This window comes from Oncorhynchus keta, chromosome 24 (genome assembly GCF_023373465.1).
Source record: "Oncorhynchus keta strain PuntledgeMale-10-30-2019 chromosome 24, Oket_V2, whole genome shotgun sequence".
In the NCBI taxonomy this organism is placed as follows: domain Eukaryota; kingdom Metazoa; phylum Chordata; class Actinopteri; order Salmoniformes; family Salmonidae; genus Oncorhynchus; species Oncorhynchus keta.
The window spans coordinates 16,287,237-16,304,759 of NC_068444.1; the positions used below are offsets into that span (position 1 = coordinate 16,287,237).

The 17,523-nt window shown below is 41.6% G+C and overlaps 1 protein-coding gene and 1 long non-coding RNA gene across 3 annotated transcripts in view; one reads left to right on the plus strand and one right to left on the minus strand.

Annotated features, from left to right (window-relative positions):
* Positions 1 to 4,985: 4,985 nt before the first annotated feature.
* Positions 4,986 to 10,483, minus strand: LOC118402620 (uncharacterized). Its single transcript, XR_004829511.2, has 4 exons — positions 10,368 to 10,483; positions 8,697 to 8,841; positions 6,919 to 6,984; positions 4,986 to 5,397 (listed from the first exon to the last, which is right to left on the minus strand). It is a non-coding gene; the product is annotated as an uncharacterized LOC118402620 (long non-coding RNA).
* A 196-nt stretch (positions 10,484 to 10,679) lies between these two features.
* The window catches only part of mlip (muscular LMNA-interacting protein), a 46,624-nt gene continuing 39,780 nt past the window's right edge, over positions 10,680 to 17,523 (plus strand). The window contains exon 1 of one of the 2 annotated variants that reach the window (XM_035800991.2): positions 10,680 to 10,814. The gene's annotated coding sequence lies outside the window, so the exon portion shown is untranslated. Of the gene's footprint in view, positions 10,815 to 16,013; positions 16,100 to 17,523 lie in introns of those variants that run through there. The other variant, XM_035800992.2, reaches the window with a different exon arrangement.

Below are 17,523 nucleotides of genomic sequence, written 5' to 3' on the forward strand. Positions count from 1 at the left end.
AGTCTTCTAATAAGCTGACTACAATATAATATACCCGTCAAAAGTTTTAGAACACCTATTCATTCAAGGGTTTCTTTATTTTTACTATTTTCTACATTGTAGAATGGTCGTGAAGACATCAAAACTATGAAATAACACATGGAATCATGTAGTAACCAAAAAACTATTAAACAAATCAAAATATATTTAATATTTGAGATTCTTCAAATAGCCCTTTACCTTGATGACTGCTAGGCACGCTCTTGGCATTCTCTCAATCAGCTTCACATGGAATCCTTTTCCAACAGTCTTGAAGGAGTTCCCACGTATGCTGAGCACTTGTTGGCTGCTTTTCCTTCACTCTGCGGTCCGACTCATCCCAAACCATCTCAATTTGGTTGAGGTCGGTGGATTGTGGAGGCCAGGTCATTTGATGCAGTACTCCACTCTCCTTCTTGGTAAAATAGCCCTTACACAACTTGGAGGTGTGCTGGGTCATTGTCCTGTTGAAAAACAAATGATAGTCCCACTAAGCTCAAACAGATGGGTTTGTGCTTAGTGGTTTGTGCTTTCTCCAGTTTGGACTCCAGACCAAACAACAAACTTCCACCAGTCTAATGTCCATTGCTCGTGTTTCTTGGCCCAGGCAAGTCTTTTCTTCTCATTAGTGTCCTTTAGTAGTGTTTTTTTTTGTTGCACAATTCGACTATGAAAGGCCTGATTCATACAGTCTCCTGTGAACAGTCAATTTTGAGATAGGTCTGTTACTCCAACTCGGAAGCATTTATTTGGGCTGCAATTTCTGAGTCTGGTAACTCTAATAAACTTACCCTCTGCAGCAGAGGTAACTCTGGGTCTTCCTTTCCTGTGGTGGTCCTCATGAGAGGCAGTTTCATCATAGCGTTTGATGATTTTTGCGACTGCACTTGAAGAAACTTTCAAAGTTATTGACTGATCTTAAAGTAATGGACTATCGTTTCTCTTTGCATATTTGAGCTGTTCTTGCCATAATGTGGACTTGGTCTTTTTCCAAATAGGGCTGTCTTCTGTTACCACCCCTAACTTGTCACAACACAACAGATTGGCTCAAACACATTAAAAAGGAAAGAAATTGCTAATTGAAATGCATTCCAGGTGACTACCTCATGAATCTAGTTGAGTGATTGCCAAGAGTGTGCAAATCTGTCATCAAGGTAAAGAATGGCTATTTGAAGAATCTCAAATAAACAAATTAAAACATTTTTTATAACACTTTTGGTTACTACATGATTCCATATGTGTTATTTCATAGTTTTGATGGGTACTGTCACACCCTGCCTATAGAGCTTTTATTCTCTGTTGGTTAGGTCGGGGTGTGATTTAAGGGTGGGTTATCTAGGTGAATTATATTTCTGTTGGCCTAGTATGGTTCCCAATCAGAGGCAGCTGTTAATCGTTGTCTCTGATTGGGGCTCATATTTCGGTAGCCATTGTGCGTTGTGGGATCTTGTCTATGTATAGTTGCCTGTGAGCATTATAGTAGCGTCACGTTTCATTTGTTTGTTTTGTTGTTTTAAGTTTTCCATTCCAAAATAAAGGATGAAAACATACCACGCTACATCTTGGTCACGAACGTGACAGGGAAAAATGATACATTTTATTTGTTTTAAGTGGTTTCGTTCATCAAACGCCACAACATAATTTTCTGTCACGTCCGTGTCTGAAGGCCAGGTGGATAAACAGGTTAATGTCAAGCTATGCATGTTTTTTAATGTAGGCCTACATTAAACACCACACATTGGCTGCTACTGTAGCCTGAATGATAGAACAGCTATTTCCATGTTATATTGTTACGGGATGCGTTTTTTAGGGTAAGCCACTCTGGTAGGACTACAGTGCCTTTGGAAAGTTCAGACCCCTTGACTTTTTCCACATTTTGCCTTATTCAAAAAAAAAAAATTTCCCCAGCAATTTACACACAATACCCCATAATGACAAAGCGAAAACAGGTTAAGAAATGTTTGCATATTTACACAAAAAAAACCGTATACCTTATTTACGTTCAGTACAAGTCAAACGTTTGGAAACCTACTCATTCAAGGATTTTGATAATTTATTACTATTTTCTACATTGTATAATAAAAGTGAAGACATCAAACCTATGAAATAACACATTAAACAAACAAAAAAATATATATTTGACATTCTTCAAAGTAGCTACCCTTTGCATTTGACAGCTTTGCACACTCTTGGCATTCTCTCAACCAGCTTCATGAGGTAGTTACTTGGAATGCATTTCAATTTACAGCTGTGCCTTTTTAAGTAGATTTTTTGGAATTCTGTCCTTCTTAATGCGTTTGAGCCCATCAGTTGTGTTGTGATAATGTAGGGGAGGGGGATATACAGAAGACAGCCCTATTTGGAAAAAAATCAAGTCCATATTATGGCAAGAACAGTTCAAATATGCAAAGAGAAAAGATATCATTACTTTAAGAAATGAAGGTCAGTCAATACGGAAAAGTTCAAGAACTATGAACGTTTTTAAGTGCAGTTGCAAAAACCATCAAGCGCTAAGATGAAACTGGCTCTTATAAGGACCGCCACAGGAAAGGAAGACCCAGAGTTACCTCTGCTGCAGAGGATAAGTTCATTAGTTACAAACCTCAGAAAATGCAGCCCAAATAAATGCTTCAGAGTTCAAGTAACAGACATCTCAACATCAACTGTTCAGAGGAGACTGCGTGAATCAGGCCTTCATGGTTGAATTTCTGCAAAGAAACCACTACTAAAGGACATCAATAAGAAGACTTGCTTGTGTCAAGAAACACGAGCACTGGACATTAGACCGGTGGGAAATCGAGAGTTTTGGTTCCAGCCGCTGTGTCTTTGTTAGACGCAGAGTAGGTGAACGGATTATTGCCGCATGTGTGGTTCCCACCGTGAAGCATGGAGGAGGTGTGATGGTGTGGGGGTGCTTTGCTGGTAACACTGATTTTAGAATTCAAATCACACTAAACCAGCATGGCTACCACAGCATTCTGCAGCGATGCACCATCCCATCTGGTTTGCACTTAGTCCCACTATCATTTGTTTTTGAACAGGACAATGATCCAACACACCTCCAGGCTGTGTAAGGGCTATTTGACCAATACGTAGAGTGATGGAGTGCTACATCAGATGACCTGGCCTCAACAAAATACCAGATCTCAACCCAATTCGAGATAGTTTGGGATGAGTTGGAATGCAGAGTGAAGGAAAAGCAGCCAACAAGTGCTCAGCATAATGTGGGAACTCCTTCAAGACTATTGGAAAAGCATTCCAGATGAAACTGGTTGAGAGAATGCCAGGAGTGTACAAAGCTAACATCAAGGCAAAAGGGTGGCTACATTGAAGAATCTAAAAGATGTGTTAAACTTTTTTGGTTACTACATGATCTGTTATTTCATAGTTTTTATTACTTCACTATTATTCTACAATTAAGAAAAACCCTTGAATGAATAGATGTGTCCAAACGTTTGACTGGTACTGTAAGTTCAGACTCTTTGCTATGAGACTCATGTGCATCCTGTTTCCATTGATCATCCTTGAGATCTTTCTTCAACTTGAAGTCCACCTGTGGTAAATTCAATTGATTCGACATGATTTGAAAAAGGCACCCAGCTGTCTATATAAAGTCCCACAGTTGACTGTTGAAGGAATTGTCCATAGAGCTCCAAGACAGGATTGTGTCAGGTGACCAAAAACCCGATGTTCACTCTGACAGAGCTCTAGAGTTTCTCTGTGGAGATGGGAGAACCTTCCAGAAGGACAACCATCTCTGCAGCACTCCACCAATCAGGTCTTTATGGTAGAGTGAACAGACAGAAGCCGCTCCTCAGTAAAAGGCAAATGACAGCTTGCTTGAGGTTTGCCTAAAGGGACCTACACACTGTCAGACCATGAGAAACACGATTCTGATGAAAAAGGATTAAACTCTTTGGCCTGAATGCCAAGCGTCACGTCTAGAGGAAACCTGGCACCATCCCTACGGTGAAGCATTGTTGTGGCAGCATCGTGCTGTGGGGATGTTTTTCAGGGGCAGGGCCTGGGAGACTATTCAGGATTGAGGAAAAGATGAACAGAGCAAAGTACAGAGAGATCCTTGATGAAAACCTGCTCCAGAGCGCTCAGGACCTCAGACTGGGGCAAAGGTTAACCTTCCCACAGGACAATGACCCTAAGCACACAGCCAAGACAACGCAGGAGTGGCTTCGGGACAAGTCTATGAATGTACTTGAGTGGCCCAGTCAGAGCCCTGACTTGAACCTGATCTAACATCTCTGGAGAGACCTGAAAATAGCTGTGCAGCAACGCTCCCCATCCAACCTGACAGACTTTGAGAAGATCTGTAGAGAAGAATGGGAGAAACTCCCCAAATACAGGTCTGCCAAACTTGTAGCGTCATACCCAAGAAGACAATGCTGTCATCGCTTCCAAAGGTGCTTGTGTTTACAGCCTTGGTGTTCACAACTTTGGGTCAATTTTGCATCACTTAAAGAGGTCTTCTTTTGGAACTTTCTCCCAGACCACCTCGAACTGAAACGTCAAGTCCTTCAAATATAAAATAAAACAAATATCAACTGGATATTCATACAATGACTCTTCCCAATAATTGTCTGCCTACAGTATCTGTCACTGTTGATTAAGCATTTGACCTAAATATTTTATTTGTATTGGTGTAAATCCTGTGTTTTAATAATCAGGATATACATGTTCATTTTTCAATCTTTTTTAAAGGTTCCTTTACAAGATGCTCGGTTCATTTTTTTTTACCTCTCCTGCACTTGTCTTTTAAAACTGGCATTGTTTTGTCTTTTCTTGTGTGCAAATAATGAAAAAGAAAATGTCTGCATGTGGCTCAAGAGAAGACAACCAACAAGTGGTTTCCTGGAAACAGCCTTCCTGGAGAGCGAGAGAGCATGTTAATAATTCAGTATAGTTGTTTGTTTGTTCACACTGGTTTTGTTGAGTACACACAATTCTTTATTTTTTCTTGCAGCATACACATGACATTGCTTTCTTGCAGCAATAACCGTAAGTGTTTGAGGGAATACAGGCAGGGTTTGACCCTGATACACATGGGAATACATTCAGGTAGGATTAGAAATTACCTCAGCCCAGTGAAATACATCAATCATATACCCATAATCTGTAATATACACAATTATTTCCAAGAAGCCATTGATTTATGGTACCTACCTACTCACTAATTAATTCACAAACTAGGAAACCCTTTCTTTTTATAACATGTTGATTACTTTAATTACAGCAGCGCTTAAAAATAGATTAACTTAAAAAAAAAACATTTCCCTGAGCCCACAGGACCTTCAGCCAGACATGACAGTCATGAGGAATATAGGGCTGCAGCATATGTCACCAATTGAGGAATGTGGGCACGTGCTGTAGGAGAAAGATACGGTTAAGATTCAATGAATAAATAATGTCTACTTTTGCTTAAAGCAAGATATTTAATCAGACCCTTTTGGCAACACGCATGAGCAGATACAAGTTACTTAAATTACTTTTAACCAACTTTCTTGGATGAAAATAATTTAGTCGGCCTATGTTATTCTGTCAGCATGTTCCCAAAAATGACCATTCTGTTTGATTTAGGCAATACATTTGGTTAATCCAGTGCTACCCGGGATCCTTGGGACAGCCATACCCTAAACCCTAACCTTAACCCTTACCTAACCCTAAACATTTTACATTTCAAATTCAACGGGGGGACGTTCCAAGGATTCTGAGAAGCTTGGACCATTAAAATATTATTTTAAAGGGACAATCAGCAGTTGAAACAATAACAAAGCATTTTCCCCACCACTTTCTCTAAAAAGCGTGAAAAAAGAGTGATGGGCCTGGAGAAACCACTCAAATTCATAGACAGAGGACTGGCCATCCATGATATCACAATGATAGTTTTAATCATGTTGAGGCTATAAAGTGTTTGTTTACTTTTACTTTGTTGACAAACATGGGAGTAAACAATATTATATTTTGGGTTCTGATGGGGTACGACAGTTGAACTAATTTCATGAGGCATTTATAAGTTATATATTCTTCAAGAATCAATGGGTACCTATCATTAATTCTATATGTCAGAAAATGGATGTAGCAACTGCAGATTTCCCCTTAAGTGCTACAAAAAGAGTTCCTTCACATTTGAGAGGGAGGCTTATTCAAAGCCTGTTCACTAGCTCTCTTGCTAGTCTTGTTTACAAAATCAAAAGGCAAGTTATGTTGTGATTCATGAAGCTTTGCTACGAATCATTAAGAGGTCATGTTGAGTCTCCTGGCTTGCACATGACTCACTGTGATCTTTAGGTGATTGTCTGGTGATATCCCCCCTCCTCTACACCATGTATATTTGGTGATTTCCCCCCTCCTCTACACCATGTATATTTGGTGATTTCCCCCTCCTCTACACCATGTATATTTGATGAAAGATCAACATCAAACTGAAAGAAAAACACGGATTTTGAAGTAAAACACTATGTGTGGCATTAAACATTGTCTGCAGATATATGGCATTGCACATACTGTATAAACACAATTATTATGACACAAGTGGCAGGCCACCAGCTCCCTTGCTAGTTGTATTGCAGTCTCAGTCCCATACAGGAGGAGGCAGGGAGATGGTTGAGCAGAGATGGACAGGGACAGCTGTGATAAAGGAGAAATGTGGCACACGTAGGGGATTAGACTGACCTCCCAAGGTCTGCTTTCATTGGCTTGTCAGAAGTCAGACAGACAAGCCGGTTGGGCAGGGGAGACAGACATACTAGCAGGTAGACAGTAACCCAGACAGACACGCAGGCAGACAGACTTAACCTACTCCCAAACCGAGAACAAACGTGTTTTAAGAGGCCTAACACATTCAGAATACTCAGTCAGGAGCACCAGTCTGCTGCTTCTATTTACTTTCAAGCTTCAGGGCGATTTGGCTTGCTTCATGGGTAGATAAATAGGCCTGCTATCTGCCGAAATCTGGAAGGGCAGAGTCAGACAGGTATTTTAAAATGGGGGGGTAAGGTAAGGTAAGGCTTCTGCTCATACATACAGTCTGCAGCAATAGACCACAATAAATCACACTCCCTTCTGCATTCATTATTTAGTCAATCATGTGTTGAATGAAAAGCCCCTTGTTAATTAGTCATCCAAAAATTGTACAGTGTGTTCAGAAAATAATACAGACACCTTGACTTTTTCCACATTTTGCTACGTTACAGCCTTCTTCTAAAATGGATGAAATGATATGCACTCAGGACCTCAGAATGAAGCGAAGGTTCTCCTACAAACAGGACAATGACCCTGAGCACACAGACAAGACACTGGCTTTGGGGCAAGTCTTTGAATGTCCTTGAGTGGCCCAGGCAGAGCCCAGACTTGAAACAGATCGAACATCTCTGGAGAGACCTGAAAATAGCTGTGTTCCCGATCCAACCTGACAGAGTTTGAGAGGATCTGCAGAGAAGAATGGGAGAAACTACCCAAATACAGGTGTGCCAAGCTTGTAGTTTCATACCCAAGAAGACTCAAGGCTGTAATTGCTACCAAACGTGCTTCAACAAAGTACAGGCAGGATGCAACTGGAAGCCAGCCAGCCTGACAAAGATATTACGTCAGCTTTCTAAGGTGCTCACCTTAAGCGTCAATCATATCGGAATTACTAGCATTCCATTCCATTTAACTTGGTTCTCTGCATGCTCAGACTATAACACAGTGGAAAGAAATGAATGCACCCTTCAACATACACAACCAAGTGGTTCATAAGATTTCAGTGTGTACAAATTGCACTGGAAAAGTGGCTACAGAAAGGTTGCCGTTGTAGCAACACCGCCATATTTGTCCATCAGCTTCAATGGTCCAGCCCTCGAAGGATGGCCAACAGGGGGAGATGTAGAGGAGCGTCAACTTCACACCATAGAGATAGAATGAATAGAACGGACTCCCCCGTTCAAGTCAATGATGGCAAAAACGGTAGACTGGCAGCCATTGAGTGTACCAATGTCAGGAATGAAAATCAGGAAGTGTACCGTTTGATCTGTGCTGTGATTTGTTGAGTCAACTCAACTGAAATTACAAAATCAATTGTTTACCAGTCAAATTACCAGGGTTAGAGATTCCAATTCTATTCCTTCTATTTCTATGCTTCACACATCTTCACCAGACCACAAGGAGAATGTGCAAGGACCCATCTTCACTGGCCAGACAACACAGGAAGAGGGGGACAGCAAGTTCCTAGCAGGAGTCCTCCTCCCCCGTATGCCTATTTCACACCTACCAGCATAAGATAATGTTCAGGACAATCCAATCAGCCTTATTGAACCAAACGGTAGTCAGACAGGAGACAAACACAGCAGGGTCCTCGATGAAGACGACTACGGCTCAGCCAATGAGATTCTATTGGAATCAATGGACTGCACATGAAGTACCTCAAACTCCTTTTTTTCCCCACAAGCAAACAGTGTAAACAGACTGAAAATGACCGGGTTAAAAGTGTTGAGATGTGTGTAATAAGACGGTTTTGTAATGTGTGCTGTGATGTTTTTCAATCGCAGCTCTCCTGACCGGAGACCTCACCTCTTCCTGTCCCAGGACTATAAACTGAACGTGTGAACACCAGTCCCTGTGTTCAGGATCAGTGACCAGACGTGGTTGTGGTCATTAAGAATCAAGAACGATTCTAGGCTACCTACCGGGGAAAAGTGGACTTCTGAACGGCTTTGTTTTGGACTCTGCATGCATGGAGAGTTCTCTGAAGACCGTTGAGTGCAGGCAGACTAAACGTAAGAGTATCCAGCTTGAGCCGTCCAACGAAATACTTACTTGCAGGTTCCTTCTCTACAATAAGAAATAATACAAGATAAGAATACGAACATAAAATAAATAGCGATTTGACTGAGCGTTTAAATCTGTACCCGTTACTCTATTATTAGGCTATTTTTATTTCTCTTAGAAATACCTGTCTTTGTTAGTTTTAGGACTTTCAAATAATCATCCTGCTTTTATCCTTTTAATCAAAATGCTGTAGAATAGACACAACCGTAACCTTCTTCCTATTCCCTTTCTATTCTGAATTGTTTACACTACCATTTTGCCAACAAAATCTTCACTATTTATTCATCCTATAAGATTCATTGCTTTGTCCTGGTTATTTCTTAATAAATCTTTTGTTTAATAAAATAATTACTCTTCTCAGAGACTGCATCGCCCTGTCATTTCAATAACTCCATTGCCTTTGAAATGACAATTGTAACTCTTATAGTTTTTTGTTGACTAAGAATTAACAAGTAGTGCTCCATCACATTAAGACCATTCCTCTACACCCATCAAACTAAACTCTGGACCTCAGTCAGTTCCACCGCATTGTTTTCATTGTTCCCCTCTAATCAGGGACTGATTTAGACCAGGGTCACCTGGTGTGTGTTAGAAATGATCAGGTAGAACAGAAAACCTCATTGTTCCCCTCTAATCAGGGACTGATTTAGACCAGGGTCACCTGGTGTGTGTTAGAAATGATCAGGTAGAACAGAAAACCTCATTGTTCCCCTCTAATCAGGGACTGATTTAGACCAGGGTCACCTGGTGTGTGTTAGAAATGATCAGGTAGAACAGAAAACCTCATTGTTCCCCTCTAATCAGGGACTGATTTAGACCAGGGTAACCTGGTGTGTGTTAGAAATGATCAGGTAGAACAGAAAACCTCATTGTTCCCCTCTAATCAGGGACTGATTTAGACCAGGGTCACCTGGTGTGTGTTAGAAATGATCAGGTAGAACAGAAAACCTCATTGTTCCCCTCTAATCAGGGACTGATTTAGACCAGGGTCACCTGGTGTGTGTTAGAAATGATCAGGTAGAACAGAAAACCACATTGTTCCCCTCTAATCAGGGACTGATTTAGACCAGGGTAACCTGGTGTGTGTTAGAAATGATCAGGTAGAACAGAAAACCTCATTGTTCCCCTCTAATCAGGGACTGATTTAGACCAGGGTCACCTGGTGTGTGTTAGAAATGATCAGGTAGAACAGAAAACCTCATTGTTCCCCTCTAATCAGGGACTGATTTAGACCAGGGTCACCTGGTGTGTGTTAGAAATGATCAGGTAGAACAGAAAACCTCATTGTTCCCCACTAATCAGGGACTGATTTAGACCAGGGTCACCTGGTGTGTGTTAGAAATGATCAGGTAGAACAGAAAACCTAATTGTTCCCCTCTAATCCGGGACTGATTTAGACCAGGGTCACCTGGTGTGTGTTAGAAATGATCAGGTAGAACAGAAAACCTCGTAGGGTAAGAGTTGAGTACCCCTGCTCTACACTATTCTTAATGCAATTGTCTATAACTGTTTAATGGGAACAGACTTACTGTATATAAATAACTGTGGGGAAGTGGGTGAAACACTCGTCCTTGGTCATCATTACACCGTCGGAGACCGCCGCTCCAGGGACCCCCTCGGACAAATTTGATCTGAGAGAAGAGCAAATACAATTGTGGCCATGCATTAACCGGGGGCACAGAGCACAGTTGCTAGCAATGGCATGATCATTATAGTTATCGGTGCCCTGCAGGCTGGATGCCGTCTGCAAGCTATTTGTGGCTTTGTGTGTCTATAAATGGAAGCCAACGCTGCTCGGCACTTATCACAGGGTAATTAATACATGTTAGGACTCCATATGGAAAAGTTGCTTAATCTGAATTATAGTGTGTAGCCGAATGGACCTCTGTAACCCTGAGAGCAGTTCACCTTTACCTGGACATAAACCATGCCTAGATGTGGAGAAGAGTGACAGCTCAAATGAGAGCCAGGGAAAGGTAAGAAGGGAATCAATATTTTAATTCGGTAAAGAAAAAGGAAGTAGCAGCTTAGTCATATTGCAGAGGTTTTACATATTATGGCAGAAATGCAACATCTAGTAGTGTGTAAGGTGTTTCCCTTACAAAAAAGACTGCAGTTTTGAAACCGCAGTAAAACTGCAGTAACTGCAATCGACTGTGCAATTTTGGGTGCAGTAATTGCAGCATACTGTAGTTATATTGCATTCTAACTGCACTGTGACTGCAATCTTTTTTCTTAAGGGTTGTGCTGCCAATGACCTTGTTTGAAAAAGCCCCCCCCCCCTTGCACTCTCATTTGCGACACACAGCATACTGCTTTGTTTGGGGACGACTTAAATTCAAGATATATTGTACCGGTCCATTTTGGACACACTTAATCATTCCAGTTTTTACATTTAAAACTATTTTTTACATTGCATAATAGTGAAGACATAAAAACTATGAAATAACACATATGGAATCATGTAGTAACCACAAGTCTTAAATCAAAATATATTTAATATTTTAGATTCTTCAAAGTAGCCACCCTTTGCCTTGATGACACTCTTGGCATTCTCTCAACCAGCTTCGTGAGGTAGTCACCTGGAATGCATTTACATTAACAGGTGTTCATAGTTAAAGTTAATTTGTGGAATTTCTTAACTTGTTAGAGCCAATCAGTTGTGTTGTGAAAAGGTAGGGGGGTATACAGAAGATATCCCTATTTGGTAAAAGACCAAGTCCATATTATGGAAAGAACAGCTGAAATATGCAAAGAGATCACCAATTACTTTAAGAAATGAAGGTCAGTCAATCTGGAAAATTTAAAGAACTTTGAAAGTTGCTTCAAGTGTTGTCGCAAAAACCATCAAGCGCTATGATGAAACTGGCTCTCTTTTTTTTTATATATATATTTTTTTAAATTTGACCTTTATTTAACCAGGCAAGTCAGTTAAGAATACATTCTTATTTTCAATGACGGCCTGGGAACAGTGGGTTAACTGCCTGTTCAGGGGCAGAACGACAGATTTGTACCTTGTCAGCTCGGAGGTTTGAACTCGCAACCTTCCGGTTACTAGTCCAACGCTCTAACCACTAGGCTACGCTGCCGCCCCATGAGGACTGCCACAGGAAAGAAAGACCCAGAGTTACCTCTGCTGCAAAGGATAAGTTTGTTAAGAGTTACCAGTCTTAGAAATTGCAGCCCAAATAAATAGAGTTTAAGTAACAGACACATGTCAAAATTAATTGTTCAGAGGAGCTTTCATGGTCGAATTGCTGAAAAGAAACCACCACTAAATAACACAAAAAAAGAAGGAGACTTGCTTGAGTCAAGAAACACGAGCAATGGACGTTAGACTTGTGGAAATCTGTCCTTTGGTCTGATAGGTCCAAATTTGAGATTTTTGGTTCCAACCGAGGTGTCTTTGTGAGAGAGTAGGTGAACGGATGATCTCTGCATGTTTGGTTCCCACTGTGACGCAAGGAGGAAGACTTGTGATGGTGTGGGGGTGCTTTGCTGGTGACACTGATTTATTTAGAATTCAAGGCACAGTTACCACATCAATCTGCAGCGACACACCATCCCATCTGGTTTGCGCGCTTAGTGGGACTCTCATTTGTTTTTCAACAGGACAATGACCCAACATAACTCCAGGCTGTGTAAGGGCTTTTTGATCAAGTAGAGTGATGGAGTGCTGCATCAGATGACCTGGCCTCCACAATCACCTAACTTCAACCCAATTGAGATGGTTTGGGATGAGTTGGACCACAGAGTGAAGGAAAAGCTGCCAACAAGTGCTCAACATATGTGGGAACTCTTTCAAGACTGTTGGAAAAGCATTCCAGGTGAAGCTGGTTGAGAGAAAGCCAAGAGTGTGCAAAGCTGTCATCAAGGCAATGGGTGGCTCCTTTGAAGATCTAAAAAATATTTTGATTGGTTTAACACTTTTTGGTTACTTCCATGTGTTATTTCATTGTTTTGGTGTCTTCACTATTATTCTACGATGTATAAAATAGTAAGAATAAAGAAAAAGCCTTGAATGATTAGGTGTCCAAACTTTTGACTGGTACTGCACACACAAACACTTGAAGTCAGAAGTTTACATACACCTTAGCCAAATACATTTAAACTCAGTTTCAAAATGCCTGACATTTAATCCAAGTAAAAAAATGTAATGACTCCAACCTAAGTGTATGTAAACTTCAGACTTCAACTGTGTGTATATAAAAATAAAAAAACACAATAAATAGCGGATGCTATATACAGTTACAGTGCCAATGACAAATGATAGATATGTACTGTACTTGCAGGTAGGGATTAGGAGAAAGTAGCGTAGGTGTCAGGGGAAGCTGTAGTTGTTAGCCAGTTAACAGTCTTATGGCCAGGGGTAAAATGTTGTTTAGGAGTCTGTTGGTCTGAGTCTTGATGCACCAGGACCGTCTGCAGGACGGGAGCATGAGGAACTGTCCCCGTCACGGGTGGCTGGAGTCTTTGGCAATTTTTCAGGCCTTTCTCAGACACCGCCTAGCATCTACGTCCTGGATGGCTAGGAGCTCACCTCCAGTGACGCGCTGGGCCGTCTGCACCACCCTCTGCAGTTGCCATACCGGACTGTTATACAACAGGTCAGAATGCTCTCAATGGAGCATCTAAAAGTTCTTAAGGATTTCAGGGGACATGCCCAGTGATATTAGCCTCCTAAGGAAGGCTGTACTGGTGTGAGAGAACCATGATAATTTTTAGGTGATGTGGACAACGAGGAACTTGAAGCGCTTGACCCTCTCCACTCTGACGTGGAGGGAGGGGTTGTTGTCCTGGCACCACACTGCCATGTCTCTGATCTCCTCCCTGTATGCTGTCTCACTGTTGGTGATCAGGCTTGTCACCGTCGTCCGTCGTGTTGTCAGCAAACTTGGAGTTGGAATCATGCTTGGCCACTGTCGTGGGTAAACTGAGTACAGGCGGTGACTAAGGACACACCCCTGGGGGGCCAACCATGTTGAGGATCAGCGTGGCAGATGTGTTGTTACCTACTCTTACCACCTGGGGGCGGCCTGTCAGTAAGTCCAGGTTCCAGTTGCAGAGGGAGGTGTTTTGTCCCAGAGTCCTTAGCTTAATGAGCTTTTTAGGGCACTATGGTGTTGAACACAGCTGTGGTCGATGAACAGCATCATCACATTGGTAATCCTCTTTTCTAGGTGGAAGAGGGCAGAGTAGAGTGTGATTGAGATTGCGTCCTCTGTGGATCTTTTGGGGTGGTATATGAATTAGAGTAGGTCTAGGGTGTCTGGAATGAAGATGATGTGCCATGACCAGCCTTTCAAAGCACCGCTAACTTTTTAAACTACAACACACAGAAACTGTCACGTTGGTAGAAGGGATCGGGAAACAGGTGCAGGAATGAGTAAGTAAAAAAAAAAAATCTTTATCCAAATTACAGCGTGCCGTGTAAAGGCACAGGGACGAAGACCAAACAAACACGTATACAAAACACAGGGTTGAAACCCAAGCAAAAGAGCAAGGACTTCCTCAAGTAAATAACACAAGAGCACGATGATACCACACGGGACGAGACCCATAATCATCTGCACAATACACACAGCACGAAATCCAAAGCAACACAGCACAGGTACTCACACGACCAACGGACATTGGAACAACAACCAACAGGCAATGGTGAACAAAGGGCAGACTTATACAATTACTAATCAAATGGGACCAGGTGTGCGTAGTGACAGTTCCCGAGGGATCCGTGACAGAAACGTGCCATTTTCACATATGTTGATGTTGAGTTGATGCTGGAGATGATGTTAAGGGAGCATTTCATTGGGTGTCAGAAATTAAATACATGAATTACTTTTCTTTAATTGAATGGAATTCAATTGCTTGTGAATTTCATTAGCCTAACTGTTGTTCATTACTTTGCTTTAAATTAAAGTAGTACGGTTGGAATTCCTCTCTCAGCTGTGTACATTTGAGGCTACAGGTCAGGGAGAATTGGTAGAACAATATTCGTACTCCTTTCAGCATGTGTCTACATTAAGAGATATTGATTCAAACCAGATGGAACAATTTGTGCTGTAAAGAACTATACTTAGTGAAGGCCTGTTCACTAGTAGATGCTGAATTGCGCTTTGAGAGAAACATGTCTCAAAAGTAAAAAAAATATGATTTCCTTTACTTCTGCCTCACTTGAATATTGAATAGATCTTTATTGAGTTTTGCCTCCCATACCACAGTCTGCATGGGGACAGCCATTTTCTACTTGGCACAGATGCTGTATAGAAAGCCATTTATCTATTATGTTGTGGTCAGCGTCAAGTGTTGGGAGCTCAGCATTCTTTAAAAAATATATATATATATATATAGTACCCCTTTTCTCCCTAATTTCATGGTATCCAATTGTTTTAGGAGCTACTATCTTGTCTCATCGCTACAACTCCCGTACGGGCTCGGGAGAGACGAAGGTTGAAAGTTGAAAGTCATGCAATACTGCTTCTTAACACAGCGCGCATCCAACCCGCACCAATGTGTCGGAGGAAACACCGTGCACCTGGCAACCTTGGTTGGCATGCACTGCGCCCGGCCCGCCACAGGAGTCGCTGGTGCGCGATGAGACAAGGATATCCCTACCGGCCAAACCCTCCCTAACCCGGACAACGCTAGGCCAATTGTGCGTCGCCCCACAGACCTCCCAGTCGCGGCCGGTTACGACAGAGCCTGGGCGAGAACCCAGGGTCTCTGGTGGCACAGCTGGCGCTGCAGTACAGCACCCTTAACCACTGCGCCACCCGGAAGGCCAGGAGCTCACCATTCTAATGTGTTTGGTCCATGTAATGTCACATTATAACTTTATAGGACCCTAAATGGAAAGTCAACCAACGGTCTCCATGGCTTTGAGAGTTAATCTAAATGTCTAGTGTGCTACTGCCTTACACATGAGATCACAGAGACGTTTTCTCTAAAATAGGAAAGCTTATTCTTGCCGAAGAAAGTGATTGTCTTGAGCGCATACAAACCCTATATCCACCATGTTATGACAGACAGACTGGTCTCAGCAGCGTATTTACCGAGCAGCTGGCAGATGGTTATATTTGTATATTTACTTTTGAAGGAGGGGCAGTGTTTGGATGTAATTAAACTCTTGACGAAGTGACACACCCACTTGTTTATGTTCTAGCCTCAATGGAGATGCCAAATCCCCTGAAACTAGAAATGGCTTAGCTGTCCATAATGTAGATCTACAATTCTGGGTTAAATCATCTCCAAGCAATTCCATGTAAGTACACTTTTCTCTGTGGTCTTGATCTTGAAATGTTTAGAGTAAAGTGAACATCCAGTCGATAGTGGATGTTATGTGTGACTGTACCTATAACGAACACCAACAGGGGTGGTCTGTTTCTGGGAATGATCTATTACTGTTTCTTGTTGGTGTTTGGTATTGGTCAGGGTATGTGCCATGAATTCTCTGGAGAAATACCCGTGTGAGCAAAGGCCCAGTGAAATGACTGGCAGTATTGCCCCATAGTGGGGGAAATATGATCTGCGAGGACAGTATGACCTTGGCAATAGTCCCAGTAATTAAACCTTCAAGAGGAGCCCTAACTGGCAAGTAGGAAATGCCTGCCTTAACCTTTAAATCATTTATTTACCCGCTGTTGTGACTACAGAGGAAATACAGAGCAAGGGGCTAACATGTGAGAACACACAGTTCAAATAAAATTAAAGGTTCCTGGGACCAAGCATATATGCTTTTTGGCTGAGACGAATATTTACATAGTATTTGACTTGATGTGAAGAGACAAACGCCGGAACAGACACATGCATACACACGTTAACATACACTATTGACGTTGATTTTGTGTTGTCGATATTTGGTAGTATACTAGTGGCCTGAGGGCACACACTTAGTGTCTTGTGAAATCTGTTGTGAATGTTTTTTAAATGGTACAACTGCCTTAAGTTGCTGGGCCACAGGAAGAGTAGCTGCTGCCTTGTTAGTGGGGATCCACAATAAATACAAATACACCTTTCTTCTTCTGGTAAAAATCCATATGCGACCTGAATGGTTGGGTTGAATCCAGACAGGAAAACATATTTAGCCATTCTCCATATGGACCTCAATGATAAAAGTTGAGTGGATTTGATTTGCCACCACGGCAAATGTTATTGTAGTGATTCAAATTGATAAAAATGGTGGGAATTGTAACTGAACATTTAAAATGTACTTTAAATATTCCAAGGTCATGAGATAAAAGGAATCATTGAATGGTTCTTCTTTTATATGATTTACACTGTTTTAATTCATTTGGTGCTGAATTGATCAATTCAGTTGTCAATTAATCCCCCATTATCTATTTGATTCAATAATCATTTACACCCCTCAGAACAGTTGGCCAAAAACGTAGGAAGAAACCACAGAGCTAGACATTAGATTAGGGGGCTACACATTATATTAGTGGGGCTAGACATTAGATTAGGGGGGCTAGACATTAGATTAGGGGGCTAGACATTAGATTGGGGCAGTTACTAGCCATACAAATGTGTAATTAAAGTTTGCATTCAACTTGTCTTTTTTCAATAAAAGGTCTTCATTAGTATGCCTTGCAGGCATTTGGCTGAAATGATAGGTGGCAGGAGATCTGAGAAGCTTTGTTATTATTTCTACTGCTGATTGCTCCTTTAAGGTTGTCACAGTCGTGT